This window comes from Suncus etruscus, chromosome X (assembly GCF_024139225.1).
Source record: "Suncus etruscus isolate mSunEtr1 chromosome X, mSunEtr1.pri.cur, whole genome shotgun sequence".
NCBI lineage: Eukaryota > Metazoa > Chordata > Mammalia > Eulipotyphla > Soricidae > Suncus > Suncus etruscus.
The window spans coordinates 110,657,149-110,673,451 of NC_064868.1; the positions used below are offsets into that span (position 1 = coordinate 110,657,149).

Here is a 16,303-nt window from a genome sequence, read left to right on the forward strand (position 1 = left end):
AAACCCTCAAAGGATTTTTCATAGAATTAATAGGTTTAGGATCAGATTCATTTCTAGCTTCAATTGAGAATTTTATGAGATTTCACTAATACTGTTCAGTTCAGTATGCTCATTAATGGTTCCAGTCCAAATGTCAACACTTAAAAAATATCACATTGACATAAGAACTAACTAATTACTAGCATCCCTCAAATTGAACAGATAAGTATTGTTAAAATAATCTTCAGTATCTTGGAACTCAGTAGACTGTAGTTTTAAAAATGGAAGAATTATTGGGGCTGGAGAGATAGTACAGCAGGTAGGGTATGTGCCTTAACTGTTGTCAACCCAAGTTAAATACCCAGCATACCATTCTTCCTCAAAGCATGAAAGAAGAAGTATTTCCTGGGTGCATATTCTAGGAATAACCCCTGAATACTTCCAAGTACAGCTCCCAAAACAAGAAAAACAAAGAAAGAATAAAGATAGGATAATTGCAAGGAACCATAATTTTAGTGTAGACTTTATACAAATAAATACCCTTATTTATATAATTTTATGATCATTATAACATTATATATAGTTCACATAAATTATATAATTTGATGAATCTATGAGGTACATCATTTTACAGGACTTTCTTTTTAATTTTTATTTTAATACCATTTTCTTAAGCAAGACAATTATATAAATTAATATAGAACAAAAGAGAAAGGCCTAAAATCATACACAGATACTTCTGCCTCCTGTTTCTCTTATAAGTTCCTAACCTAATACACCAAGCCCTAGGTATGCTAAGAAAATTTTAATGGATAATAAACTATGCGTTCATCCAAAGGTTTCTTCATACTGCCTACATCTTGCATTGATGGCAGTAAAACTAATTTCTGAAGCTCTAGCACACAGCAGAAGTCATCAGTCAGCATGTTCTGTCCAGTACACTATGCTGTGCAGTGGCAGTATCTCTTGTCATTACACCAAGGAAACACATCTGCTCAATTTAACTTCAAGATATAGTTATGCTAGTTGAATATCTTCCTATGAATGCTTTTAGAAATTTTGGCACTTTTTGGGGTACATACTTGCTTAATGAATATTAATTGAACAAATAAAGGTATTTAATGAATTTCTCATTGACAAATGTATAAATTTTCTCTTTAGACAAAATCATTAAATTAGCAGACTAATAGTTGATTATTGACCACCTTGATTGCTATACATGATTTAATTTTTCATTGAAGTGATGCTTTGTCTTTCACTAAATGATGCTTATCTGAATAATATGTAATCGTATGATACCATGAAAATGAATTATAGAAAAATAATGGCCATATAAGTGAAAAAGGTCATAAATACTTGATCTCAAAACTTTTCAGATATTTTTAGTTAAAAACTGTTAATACCAGCTACATTGGTAAGATTTTCTAAGATGCATTTCTTTCTGTCCATGATTTATTTTTTATTTTTATTTAGTTTACTTATTTCTACTCAAGAATAGAACTTGAATTTTGGAATTGGTTGACAACTGTGTGTATATGTAGGACAGTGCTATTCTTATGTGTTATTTTTTATTTTGCTTTATTGTACTTTATTGTACCCATAAAAAACTTGAAAGAATGGGATTTCCTAGTACTGTTGATATGCATCTCATTCATATCAATGTAACATGTCTACAGTGAATGGAGAATGATTTCAGTTAACTGAAGATCCCTGTGACTTATTACATTAAATTGTTATAATATTATAATCTTAAGATATAAAGCATATTTTGAAATTTGCTAACATATATTTATGTATTATATATAAATACAGTTTCAATTTATATATAAAGCTAGAACCCATGTTGTTATATTCTTTTCCCATATGTATATTGTGAAGGCTGTTCTATGTATTTTGAAATTATAGGATTCAGATTCGGCAAGAGTTATATTAGAAAGTAGCTTTTTTTCAACAAATGGAATGGACTTTTAGAGCTCATTGCCTCAGTAAACAATTGAACTTTTGCTAAAATAATGCTTAAATATATAGGGTATGAAAGGAACATAAGCAACTTATTGAAATATTTCATTAATGAACTATGATTTATAAAGCTATGATGCTTGGGTTTTAGGAATCAAATGTTTTAATTCCACTACTGATTTTAATAAAAAAAATTAACCAGATTCCAAATCACATTTAAAAAATGTTTTATAATTATCTTTATTTAAACACCGTGATTACAAACATGATTATAGTTGTATGACTACAGTCATGTAAAGAACACCCCCCTTCACCAGTGCAACATTCCCACCACCAATTTCCCAGATCTCCCTCCTCCCCACCCCCTACACCTGTACTCGAGACAAGCATTCTACTTCCCTCATTCATTCACATTGTTATGATAGTTTTCAGTGTAGTCATCTCTCCAACTGCACTCATCACTCTATGTGATGAGCTTCATGTCATGACCTGCACCTACCAGCCCTCATCTCTCTTTCTCTGAGATACTGTTAAAAATGTCTTTCATTTTTCTTAAAGCCCATAGATGAGTGAAACCATTCTGCATCTTTCTCTCTCCCTCTCACTCAGCATAATAGATTCCATGTACATCCATGTATAGGAAAATTTCATGACTTCATCTCTCCTGATGGCTGCATAATATTCCATTGTGTATATGTACCACAGTTTCTTCAGCCACTCATCTGTTGAAGGGCATCTTGGTTGTTTCCAGAGTCTGGCTATTGTAAATAGCGCTGCAATGAATATAGGAGTAAGGAAGAGATTTTTGTATTGTATTTTTGTGTTCCTCGGGTATATTCCTAGGAGTGGTATAGCTGGATCGTATGGAAGCTCAATTTCCAGTTTGTGAAGGAATCTCCATATCGCTTTCCATAAAGGTTGTACTAGACGGCATTCCCACCAGCAGTGAAAAAGAGTTCCTTTCTCTCCACATCCCCGCCAGCACTGCTTGTTTTCTTTTTTTTGTGATGTGTGTCAATCTCAGTGGCGTGAGGTGGTACCTCATAGTAGTTTTGATTTGCATCTCCCTGACAATTAGTGATGTTGAGCATCTTTTCATGTGCCTTTTGGCCATTTGCCTTTCTTCTTTTTCAAAGTGTCTGTTCATTTTTCTCCCCATTTTTTGATGGGGTTAGTTGTTTTTTTCTTGTATAGTTCTGTCAGTACCTTGTAAATTTTGGATATTAGCCCTTTATCTGATGAGTATTGGGTGAATAATTTCTCCCACTCAGTAGGTGGCCTTTGTATTCTGGCACTATTTCCTTTGAGATGCAGAAGCTTCTCAGCTTAATATAGTTCCATCTGTTTATCTCTGCTTCCACTTGTTTGGAAAGTGCTGTCTCCTCCTTAAAGATGCCTTTAGTCTCAATGCCCTGGAGTGTTTCACCTACATGTTGTTCTATATACCTTATAGTTTCAGTTCTGATATCAAGATCTTTAATCCATTTGGATTTTACCTTTGTACATGGTGTTAGCTGGGGGTCTGAGTTCGCTTTTTTGCAAGTGGCTAACCAGTTGTGCCAACACCACTTGTTGAATAGGCTTTCCTTGCTCCATTTAGGATTTCTTGCTCCTTTATCAAAAACTAGGTGGTTATATGTCTGAGGAACCTTCTCTGAGTACTGAAGCCTATTCCACTGATCTGAGGGTCTGTCTTTATTCCAATACCATGCTGTTTTTATAACTATTGCTTTGTAATACAGCTTAAAATTGGGGAAAGTAATGCCTCCAATGTTCCTTTTCCCAAGGAGTGCTTTAGCTATTCGAGGTTGTTTATTGTTCCAAATGAAGTTCAGAAATATTTGATCCACTTCTTTGAAGAATGTCATGGGTATCTTCAGAGGAATCATGTTAAATCTGTACAATGCTTTTGGAAGTATTGCCATTTTAATGATGTTGATCCTGCCAATCCATGAGCAAGGTATGTGTTTCCATTTCCACGTGTCCTCTCTTATTTCTTGGAGCAATGTTTTGCAGTTTTCTTTGTATAGGTCCTTCACATCTTTAGTCAGGTTGACTCCAAGATATTTGAGTTTGTGTGGCACTAATGTGAATGGGATTGTTCTCTTAATGTCCATTTCTTCCCTATCATTATTAGTGTATAAAAAGTCCATTGATTTTTGTGTGTTAATTTTGTAGCCTGCCACTTTGCTATATGAATCTATTATTTCTAGAACCTTTTTGGTAGTCTTTAGGGTTTTCTAAGTAGAGTATCATGTCATCTGCAGTGAGAGCTTGACTTCTTTCTTTTCTATCTGGATTCCCTTGATATCTTTTTCTTGCCTAATTGCTATAGCAAGTACTTCCAGTACTATGTTGATTAAGAGTGGTGAGAGAGGACAGCCTTGTCTTGTACCAGAATTTAGAGGGAAGGATTTTAGTTTATCTCCACTGAGGATAATATTTGCCACTGGCTTCTGGTAGATGGCTTTGACTATATTGAGAAAGGTTCCTTTTATTCCTATCTTGCTGAGAGTTTTCATCAAGAATGGGTGTTGAACCTTATCAAATGCATTTTCTGCGTCTATTGATATGACCATGTGATTTTTATTTTTTTGTTGTTTATGTTGTGTATTATATTGATAGATTTATGGATGTTAAACCAGCCTTGCATTCCTGGGATGAAACCTACTTGACCAAAGTGAATGATCTTCTTGATGAGGCACTGGATCCTGTTCGCCAGGATTTTGTTGAGGATCTTTGCATCTGTGTTCATCAGGGATATTGGTCTGTAATTTTCTTTTTTGGCAGCATCTCTATCAGGTTTTGGTATTAAGGTGATGTTGGTTTCATAAAAGGTATTTGGAAGTGTTCTTGTTTTTTCGATTTTATAAAAGAGCCTGGCCAGGATTGGTAGTAGTTTCTCTTGAAAGGTTTGAAAGAATTCGTTCGTGAATCCATTAGGGTCTGGGCTTTTGCTTTTGGGAAAATTTTTTATTACAGTTTTAATATCCTCAATAGTGATGGGGGTGTTTAGATATGCTACATCTTCTTTATTCAACCGTGGAAGGTTATATGAGTTCAAAAATTTATCTATTTCATCCAGGTTCAAATATTTAGTGGCATAGAGTTTCTCAAAGTATTCTCTGAATACCCTTTGAATCGCTGCAGTATCTGTAGTGATCTCCCCCTTTTCATTTCTAATACACATTATAAAGTTTCTCCTCTCTTTTGCTTTGTGAGTTTTGCCAATGGTCTATCAATCTTGTTTATTTTTTCAAAGAACCAACTTCTGCTTTTGTTGATCATTCAGATTGTTTTTTGGGTTTCCACTTCATTGATTTCTGCTCTCAGCTTGGTTATTTCCTTCTGTCTCCCTATTTTTGGGTCCTTTTGTTGAGCACTTTCTAGTTCTATTAGCTGTGTCATTAAGCTACTCAGGTAAGCTCCTTCTTCTTTCCTGATGTGTGCTTGCAAAGCTATAAATTTTCCTCTCAGTACTGCTTTTGCTGTGTCCCATAAGTTCTGATAGTTTGTGTCTTTATTGTCATTTGTTTCCAGGAACCTTTTGATTTCCTCCTTGATTTCATCTCGGACCCACTGGTTATTCAGTATGAGGCTGTTTAACTTCCAGGTGTTAAATTTTTTCTTCTGTGTCCCTTTGCAGTTCACATCTAACTTCAGAGCCTTGTGGTCAGCAAAGGTAGCCTGCAAAATGTCTATCTTTTTTATTTTATGGAGGTATGTTTTATGTGCCAGCACGTGATCTATCCTGGAGAATGACCCATGTACATTGGAAAAGAATGTGTATCCAGGTTTCTGAGGATGGAGTGCCCTATATATATCTACTAGGGCTCTTTCTTCCATTTCTCTTTTCAGGTCTAGTATATTTTTGTTGGGTTTCCATTTCGTTGACCTATCAAGTGTTGACAAGCCTGTGTTGAGGTCTCCCACAATTATTGTGTTATTTATTGATATCCTTCTTCAGATTTGTCAACAATTGTATTAAATACTTTGCTGGTCCCTCATTGGGTGTGTTTATGTTTAGGAGAGTGATTTCTTCTTGCTGTACAAATCCCTTGATTAGTACATAATATCCATCTTTGTCCCTTACAACTTTTCTGAGTATAAAGTTTGTGTCATCTGATATTAGTATGGTAACCCCCGCTTTTTTAAGGGTGTTGTTTGCTTGAATGATTTTCCTCCAGTCTTTGATTTTGAGTCTATGTTTATTCTGACTATTCAGGTGTGTTTTTTGTAGACAGCAGAAGGTTGGCTTCAGTTTTTTGATCCATTTCGCCACTCTGTGCCTCTTAACGGGTGCATTTAGTCCATTGACATTGAGAGAAATAATTGTCATGGGATTTATTGCCATCTTTGTGTAGAAGTTTGGTGTGTTTTTTGTTCTGTCTTGTTTTTAGAATATATCTTTCAGTTTTTCTTTTAAGGCTGGTTTTGAGTCTGCAAAGTTTTTGAGCTGTTGTTTATCTGTGAAGCCATGTATACATCCTTCAAACCTGAAAGTGAGTTTTGCTGGGTGCAGTACTCTTGGCGAAGCATTTATTTCATTGAGTTTTGCCACTATATCCCACCACTGCCTTCTGGCCTTGAGTGTTTCTGGTGACAGGTCTGCTGTAAATTTCAAGGATGCTCCCTGGAATGTAATTTCCCTTTTCGATCTTGCTGCTTGCAGTATTCTATCTCTATCTGTGGGTTTCATCATGGTGACTAGGATGTGTCTTGGGGTGTTTCTCCTGGGGTCTTTTTTAGCTGGTACTCTTCGGGCATGCAGGATTTGGTCACATGTTTTCTTTAGCTCTGGTAATTTCTCTGTGATGATGTTCTTGACCATTGATTCTTCTTGGAGATTTTCTTCTTGGGTCTCTGGGACTCCAATGATTCTAAAGTTGTTTCTCTTGAGCTTATCAAAGACTTCTATTTTCATCTGCTCATATTCTTTGAGTAACTTTTCCATTGTCTGATCCTTTGATTTAAGGCTTTTTTCCAATCTCTTCTGCTGTGTAAAGTTGTTATGCATCTCGTCTTCTAAAGCACTAATTCTATCCTCAGCTGCTTTTAACCTGTTGGAAAGCTCATCCATTATGTTCTTCAATTCATCTTCTGAGTTTTTCAGACCTGTTATTTGACCTGATATTTCAGTTTGGAGTTTTCTGATTTCTATCTTCATATTCTCTTAATTTTTATTAGTGTTCTGATTTATACTTTCTTTGATTTCTGTGAGCAACCTCCATATTTCTTCTCTAAACTCCATTTCTGAAAGACTGCTTAGGTAGTTGGTCATTGTTGGGTCATCAGAGTTTCCATCTTCATTCTCTATGGTTGAAGTTGGTCTGCATAGTCTCCCCATTGTCGCACTTATGCTGTGGGTTTTTCTACGTGTTGTGGTGGTACTCATTGTCTAGGTGGAGTGCGCGGCCGCAAAGTGAAGTGGAGCAGCCGCGCTCCTCTGCTTCTACCCCTTATAGGTGGGCTTAAGGGGGCCAGCAGAGTCAGCTTTATCCGCAACTCCAGCCCCCAAACACTCACCTCAGCCGAGGCAAGCCATTAGGGGATGAATGCCAGAGAAGATCAAAGTTCCCAGGTTGATGCTAGCCCGGGGAAGACCCAAAATGTCTGCCAAGCTTAAGGGGCCCAGCAGTCTCTTATCCACAACTCCGGCTGAAAAGACACACCTCAGCCGAGGCACGCCTTGAAGGGATTAATGCCGGAGAAGATCAAAGTTCCCAGGTTGATGCAACCTGGGGTAGGCCCAAAATGTCTGCCGTGCCTAGGGTGCCCAGCAGTCAGCTTTATCCAGCCCCCAAACACTCACCTCAGCCAAGGCAAGCCCTCAGGGGATGAATGCCAGAGAAGATCAAAGTTCCCAGGTTGATGCAAGCCCGGGGAAGCCCCAAAATGTCTGCTAAGCTTAAGAGGCCCAGCAGTCTCTTCATTTAAAAATTATTAAGGTTGAGGTGCTGAAGCAGTGGCACAGCGGTAGGGTGTTTGCCTTACATGCTGCTTAACTAGAACAAACTCTGGTTCAATCCCCGGCTTCCCATATGGTCCCCCAAGCCAGAAGCCATTTCTGAGTGCAGAGCCAGGAGTAACCCATGAGCATCACTGAGTGTGGCCCCCCCCCAAATATTATTAAAGTTGAACCAAAATCCTCTTTAGAAAAAATGCTTTTTGAGAGGACAATATTAGAACTACTCTCTCGAGATTATTTAAAATTTGATGTTTTGGTCCTATCATCAAGTTATTGTGATGGTATGGTGTGTTAATTTTTCCGTTTTCTATATTAACATACATATTTTATTTTTCTCGAAGAAGCATTTAGTAAATGTTTATTGACTATTGAATTGGGACTAGCAAGCATCTTAATTGTTTCTGCTGATTAATAAGCTTAATTTCTAAGCTCATTTTACCAAAATACCACAGGTAACACTTTAAGACTCATTCTTCTTTGTCCTGTCCTTAGACATTATGGTGCCTATATAACCAGATACTATTAACTAATAATTGGAAACTTCAATTGAATATTTTCTTTGCTTTATAGCCTAATACAATGTCATAACAATAAATTCTTATTAATATTCCATAAGAATGAATGAAGTAAAGGGAATGAATGAAACTTTGAATACCTCTTCCACTGCATACAAAATCTCAGAGATTCTTCTCTCCTTTTCCAAATTCTTGACTCTCCACTGAAGCCATTGTTTCTCCATTACTCATGTTTTTAGAGCGATTTTTTTAGTCTTCTGCACTACACAAACCTTGATCCATATTGCAGAACTAAAAAAGGCCAATCTTTAAGTTTTAAAGCTATAACTCAAATTGTGAGGTCACAAAGAGTGGTGAATGCTGTTAGGGAAATAAATACACTAACAACTAGCATGACAATGTTAAAGAATGAGAGAAGTAGAATGCCTGTCATGAGTACAGGCAGGGGCAGGGGAGGTGGGGGGCATTGGTGGTGGAAATGTTGCACTGGTGAAGGGGGGTATTCTGTTTATGACTGAAACCTAACTACAAAGATGCTTGTAATTATGGTTCTTAAATAAAGATTTATATATAAAAAATAAAAGATTTGCAAGCCAAAAATAAATAAATAAATAAATAAATAAATAAAAACTGCAACTAAACAAGAAACCCTTTTCTGTAGTGCTACACACTATTCAGCGATGCAAATGTGCTCACCTTCAAACATTGTTTTTTCATTTTTATTATTTTAGGCTCATTAAATTCCTCTTATAGATTTCAGATATCATTCCTATCTTCTTACCATAATAGATGACTTTTAGTCCTTTGAGTCTCTAGGCACTGTGCACTCTAAAAAGACCTCCTTGATTTTGTACAATTTTGATTAAATGATATCCTACTGAATCTTTCATAGCATTCTTAATTATGCTTGTCAGTCATATTACCAATCACTGTCAATTATAGATGATGTTTACCTGATCATTTCATCAACTAGACTGTAAACTTCTTGAGGTCAAGATCTAATCTTTTATCACCTTTTAAACCTGCTCACATAGTCACTGTTTAAAAATATTTTATTAGCTTTTACAAAGTTCTGTTTCCTCTTACATAGATGTTCCTTACCATAGTTTAAAGAATCAGCAGAAACTGTACACATAAATCTTTCTGAAAACTATCAGTACACAAATAATATTCCCAATTGTCAAATCTTTTTGCATGTGCTTCACCACAGAGATTGCCAGTTACAGCCAATTTAAAAGAATGATTCCTATTCATTCTCAGGATCTAGGAAATTGGGTCACTGAATCATAAAATCATGAAAAGTAAAGAAGTGAAGCTTAATACATGGGGAAAAGGAGCATCCAGTGTCCAAACCAAACTACATTGATATCTTCAGAGCATTGAATTCCCATGTACTTTCTATATATCTTGAATATATGGCAGAACTACAGTGAAAACAGAATATTTGGGGGGAGTTAGGGCCTTAGGCCAGACATGACAGTGTTCAGGGATTATTCCTGGCTTTGCACTCAATGGTCATTCCTAGGGGTGCTTCAGAGAATATAAGGGTTATCGGGAGCTAACTGGGTTCAGCTGCATGTATGTAAGGAAACTGTCTTATGTGCTATACTATATCTCTTCAGCCCATGGCTTAAAATGGTTTTTCCTGTCACAGTGACTTAGTTAATAGTTAGTACTCCAATTCAAAGTCTGTGAAATACTAAAAATGTTTTCTTTTTATTCTTCATGTCTTTTTGAGAATACCTCTGGTATCTGGTGATAATACAAGTTTCCAATTCTAAAAAATGATTGATGAAAATTAACTTCTCAACTTTCATTTTTTGAGTATCATAATTATGCACATTAATTTTAATTTATTGAATTTAGAAGAGTTTTTCCCTGCTATAAAACTGTAAAAGTTTCATGTGGATTGTAATACAGTAAATTTCTCCAAACTCTGTCCAAATTATTTCATCAAGAGAATTTCTACTCTATTACTTGCTGAAAACATTGGGTCTAATATTGGAGTTCCCATTAACCTTCAAGCAATGGATAAGTCTTTTCTTATGTCTTTTACTCTTGCCTTCTTTGACTGAATTCCATAAATTTATTTAAAAGACCTTAGATACAATGTCAGTGTAATTAATATTATTTTATACTGTTATTTATTCAAAATTATCTAGGTATTAATGTCTCAGTACTAGTGATTATCAGAAGTTGTTGAAAGTTTGAACCGAATATTAAAACTTGCCTCCATTGATAAACATTAGGAGAAATCTATTTATGTACTAGCATGAGTAAATGAAAATATTGTGTTTATTTTCCTAATGACCTTCCTCAGTAAGCATCAACTGGATTAACTTCCATTGTAGCCTACTCAGAGGTAAAATAAGAAAGGTTTTAATCTTCTGTTTTTTTTTTTCTTTCTTGGAAGTTTAGGAAAACTGGAATTGTTAGTTCATAAATATAAGCCCAAATCAATATTACCATTGACTTAATCCACGTAAGAAGCTTAACTTCATAGGTAACTTCTGAGCAGTTGAAAGAAAACAAAAGATTACTCTCTTGTGAATACCTAAGTTTAAAAAAGTTGAATACCTTTGTAGGAAAAAGGCAGGGTATGACATTTAGCACAATTCTATTTCAGTACATAAACCTTCATACTTACTAATTTTAAAAAATAATAACGAATTTTACTATGTGTCAGTCATTATGCTATACATGCTCAATTTATATTTTTTTTGTTTTTTTGTTTTTGTTTCTGGGCCACATCCGTCTGACGCTCAGGGGTTACTCCTGGTTATACGCTCAGAAATCACCCCTGGCTTGGGGGGACCATATGGGAGACCGGGGGATCGAACCGCAGTCCGTCCTACGCTAGCGCTTGCAAGGCAGACACCTTACCTCTAGCGCCACCTTCCCGGCCCCATCTCAATTTATATTTTAAAGTACTTTATGACATTTCAAATATATTTAAGATTCCATATTTGATTGAGTGTTAGGAGGTAAAACCTAGAGAGGTTAATTTTCCCAAGAAGACACATGTAGTAGAATTTCAGTTAAGTATCAATCATGTGTTTTCCTGAACACTGAAGTTCATGCTCCTAGATAACATGCTATATATCCAATATTATTTATTAATTGACTTTCAAGTATAACTAAAATTGAAGATTGAGCTCTTCATCTCCCATTAGAAATATCTGCATGTAAGACTATACTTTCAGGGATCATTTCTATAGTACATGACTAGAGAAGTTTCTCTGATCGTGTAGAGCACCCGAAGCCACGAGGAGGAGTCAGAGTGTCCTCTCCTGAGCGTGAAGCCAGCTCTAGGTGTTGCTTCTGCGACTGCCTTTTGCATGATCGTTCTTCCCTTCCTTTGGAAGGGATAGAGGGAGAGGATGCAGTCTGAGTGGAAATAAAAAAGAAAAAAAGAAATATCTGCATGTTCTTCTTAAGTACAGGGAAATAGTCTAATTTTATCTATTTTAAAGTAGGGAGTCCAACTGTCACTAGAATCTGACCATTATCCTTTGCTACATGACAGTGTAAACTGAAGTTTTTTGCCATGAACATATAACAGTGTTTTTCTAATAGTTGAGATATCATTGCCTTATTTTTTATATTAATACACTATTTATAGTATTTATACACTAACCAAATTAATTGAACCACAGTAATTTCTTTTTTTTTAATTAATATCTTTATTTAGGCACCATGATTACAAAAGTGTGTAGTTGGGTTCAGTTATAGAAAAGAACACTCCCGGTACTCTTATCCACTGCTGGTGGGAATGCTGTCTAGTTCAACCTTTATGGAAAGCGATATGGAGATTCCTCCAAAAACTGGAAATCGAGCTCCCATACGATCCAGCTATACCACTCCTAGGAATATACCCTAGGAACACAAAAATACAATACAAAAACCCCTTCCTTACACCTATATTCATTGCAGCACTATTTACCATAGCAAGACTCTGGAAACAACCAAGATGCCCTTCCATAGACGAATGGCTAAAGAAACTGTGGTACATATACACAATGGAATATTATGCAGCTGTCAGGAGAGATGAAGTCATGATATTTTCCTATACATGGATGTACACGGAATCTATTATGCTGAGTGAAATAAGTCAAAGAGAGAGAAAAACACAGAATGGTCTCACTCATCTATGGGTTTTAAAAAAATGAAAGACATTCTTGCAATAATAATTTTCAGACACAAAAGAGAAAAGAGCTGGAAGTTCCAGCTCACCTCAGGAAGCTCACCACAAAGAGTGATGAGTTTAGTTAGAGAAATAACTACATTTTGAACTGTCCTAATAATGAGAATGTATGAGAGAAATGGAGAGCCTGTTTTAGAGTACAGGCGGGGAGGAGGGAGACTTGGGACATTGGTGATGGGAATGTTGCACTGGTGATGGGTGGTGTTATTTACATGACTGAAACCCAAACACAATCATGTATGTAATCAATGTGTTTAAATAAAAAAAAGGAAAAAAAAAGAAAAGAACACTCCCCCTTCACCAATGCAAGCTTCCCATCACGAATGTCTCCATCTCCCTTCTCTCCAATCCCCAGCCTGTCTTTAAGACAGGCATTCTATTTCTCTCACTCACTACCATTGTCATGATAATTGTTAGTGTAGTTATTTTCTTATTGTTGATCTTTTTTTCCCTTTTTTTCTTTTTTGGTTTATGGGCCACATCTGGCAGTGCTCAGGGGTTACTCCTGGCTCCATGCTCAGAATTGGCCCCTGGCAGGCTCAGGGGACCATATGGGATGCCAGGATTCAAACCACCATCCTTCAAATGCCTTACCTCCATGCTATCTGTCCGGCCCCTATTTTCTTATTGTTCAACAATTTTATTCCAAGATCTTTCTTCTCGTTAAATTTATTCTATCTGATTTAGGTTTTCTCCTACCTCATTCAAGTATTCTTTTAATCTTTAGGAAATTGATATTTTCATTGCCCTATTGCTTCTTCACAGTCCTTCCTTTCATTTTCTATTAAAAGACATGGAATGCAATAATTTTATAAAGAATTATTCAGATACATAGTTTTAATTTTTATTTAATGCCTACACACATTTCCAGCCAGTACTTCTGAGACTAGGGCCTGAAAAATAGTGTAGCAGTAAAGTATAGTGCAGTCTTGGACATTCCTGACTCAAATTTTGTCCCTGGGACCCTCATATAGTCCACCTAAGAAGTGATAATTGAGTGAAGATATTGAAGTAAGCCCTGAGTACAGCTGAGTGTAGCCCCGAGTCATCAAAAAATTCCACACATTTCCAATGCCCCACATTACTAAATCTAGTTTATTTTAATGTTTTTGTTTTCATTTGAGTTCAGTAAAGCTCTTATATAAAGAAGCAGGAGACCATGAATCTGATCTACAGCTCTACCTATATTTGCTGATCTTCACCCTAACAATGTTTATTTGGGACCCCCAAACACCAGCTGCAATGGTTTCCAGTCTATATATTAGCATATGCAAATATCTTAGCTAAAGATATACATAATTCTCATTAAGTTTGCAACTCTTGGCCACGATTTCTGAGGAACACTGTGACAATCAAAATGTGAATACATACCAGAACTAAAAAGGGTTATAATACTTCGCGAGCTTAGGTACAACTACCAGAATTTAAATGTGACTCTGACCCCTGCCAAGTAACATAGATGAGGATATAAGCCCCACAGCCAGGCTGCTGTGTGATCTATATTCAGTGAAATACAGGAAACGGAAAATTTTACTAACAAATTCGTTTTAATCTTGACCTTTCAGCAGTATTGGGAACCATTGATCATGTCTTCTCCTTTACTTAAAGAAGAAAATTATAGCATTTGATTCAGAATACCATACAATGTCAAATTTCTTCCTATCCAATTCTTCTTTGTTTCCCTCCTTTTTGTTTTCAAACATTTAAGATTAGGGGTCCTTTGAACCTCCTCACTAATCTTTGATACACTAATTCTTTGATCTTATCATTGTGTTTTATGTTAAAATAATGTCTCTACTATAAACATGCTTAATTCGAATTTGAACCCTTCCCATCAAACTCAGATTCGTTTACCTAACTTGCTATCTTAATTTTAACAAGCTGTCATTATAAGTATCTTAAATGTTACCTATATGTATCATATGCTATCTTTTCTCTATTTCAAATTTTCCAATGCTACCTTTTATTCCAGAGATTTCTGTGCATACCGTCTGCATATGCATGTACACCAACAATACGTTTTTACAGAATTACCAGATATTACTTCATTCCTGTCTTTTCTGCTACTTCCTATGTGGAATACTTTTAGAAACCCATTCTATCACTCTAAAGTCTGTACAAACAAACCTGAATGTGTGATAATTAATACATCATGGGATTCTTGAATCAGAAGATAAAAAATAAACTGACAGGAAGACTTTTCTTTTCCTAGTTTACACAATCTTCTAGGCATATTATAAGCTCCTCTGAGGGTCCCAATGAGAATCAGCTTCAGTTGCCCATAGCAATGATCAGTTCTTAATAAAACCTGGATTGACTTCTCTGTCATATTTCACTTTTATTGCTTCTTTATTCCTGCTTTCTGGATTTTTTTCAATACTTGTTCTCTACCCACTGTTCTTTGTATTAGATTCTGTTCTGTGGGAACCCCCACTGAGACAGTATTCAAAACCAAGTTCTTTTAATTTTTATTTAAAAAAAAAACTACCCTTTTGTAAACTTTCTCCATCTCAAATTGTGGCAACTCTTTATTCCATTTTCTCTTATTAAAAACCTTGGTGTACTTTTTTATCTCACACATCTTATTAGCAAGCCATGTCATCGTACCTGCAAAATATATTCAGAATCTGAATAATTCACACTATATTCTCTGCATTACCTAGCTCAAGTCACTATCATTATTTATGTTATTTTATTTTTATTTTTGGTTTTTCGGGCCACACCCGTTTGATGCTCAGGGGTTACTCCTGGCTAAGCTCTCAGAAATTGCCCCTGGCTTGGGGGGGACCATATGGGATGCCGGGGGATTGAACCGCGGTCCTTCCTTGGCTAGCGCTTGCAAGGCAGACACCTTACCTCTAGCACCTCTTTGCCGGCCCCTCTTATGTTCATTTTTAAAAAAGTTTTCCTAACACTGCTTCTTCACTTAGCCCCCGCAGTTAATTTATTATTGGCTCATAACTAGAATGACACTTCCAAAATATAAACAGCTTCTTCCTGCTCCTCCCCACTTGGGAACCTGTGGGTATCCATCTTTCTTAGAGTTTAAGAATCTATTCAATATAGTGTCTTTTGTCACTTGTGACCTAATCTCTTCTTTCTTCATTTTTTCCTATAAAACTCAATTCGGCATTTATATTTATCAAATAATATAGGCATACCTCTACCTCAATGCCTTTGACTTTGATTCCATCCTTCGCTATGGAATGCTCTTTCACTTAATATTTTCTGTTTCATTTCTCACTTTTTGCATGCCCTCAATTCAAATGTCACCTGCTCATAAACCATTCTCATTTTATGCTATTAACATTTATAGTCCTTAAAAAAAGAAAATCACTGTGCTTGCTACACATATTCATTTGTTATTTCCCCCTCTTTAGTACTTACAATTCAATTTAGGTAATGCTGTCAGTTATACAAATTATTTACTTATATAAATATAAGTTGATTTATTTACCCAACATTGACTTTTTTGAGAATAAAAGAAATCACTGGTGGATAATAACATAGTCATCAAATAAAGTTCTACTTTATTTTATTTATAACTCTACATTTAATTGTAGTTACTGTATAAGTATATGACCTCAAATATAAACATTTGTATTTGGTTGCACTTATATTGACATTCTCATTTGTTTTTCTTTTCTACTGCAATTAAATTTTCCAAATAGCAGATGT

At 35.7% G+C, this 16,303-nt stretch overlaps 1 protein-coding gene and 1 non-coding gene across 2 annotated transcripts in view; both read left to right on the forward strand.

The window, feature by feature from the left end:
* Nucleotides 1-16,303, forward strand: part of TENM1 (teneurin transmembrane protein 1) — an 817,501-nt gene that overhangs the window by 23,575 nt on the left and 777,623 nt on the right. The window lies entirely within an intron of this gene.
* Nucleotides 11,609-11,817, forward strand: LOC126000050 (small nucleolar RNA U3). Its single transcript, XR_007492435.1, has one exon. It is a non-coding gene; the product is annotated as a small nucleolar RNA U3 (small nucleolar RNA).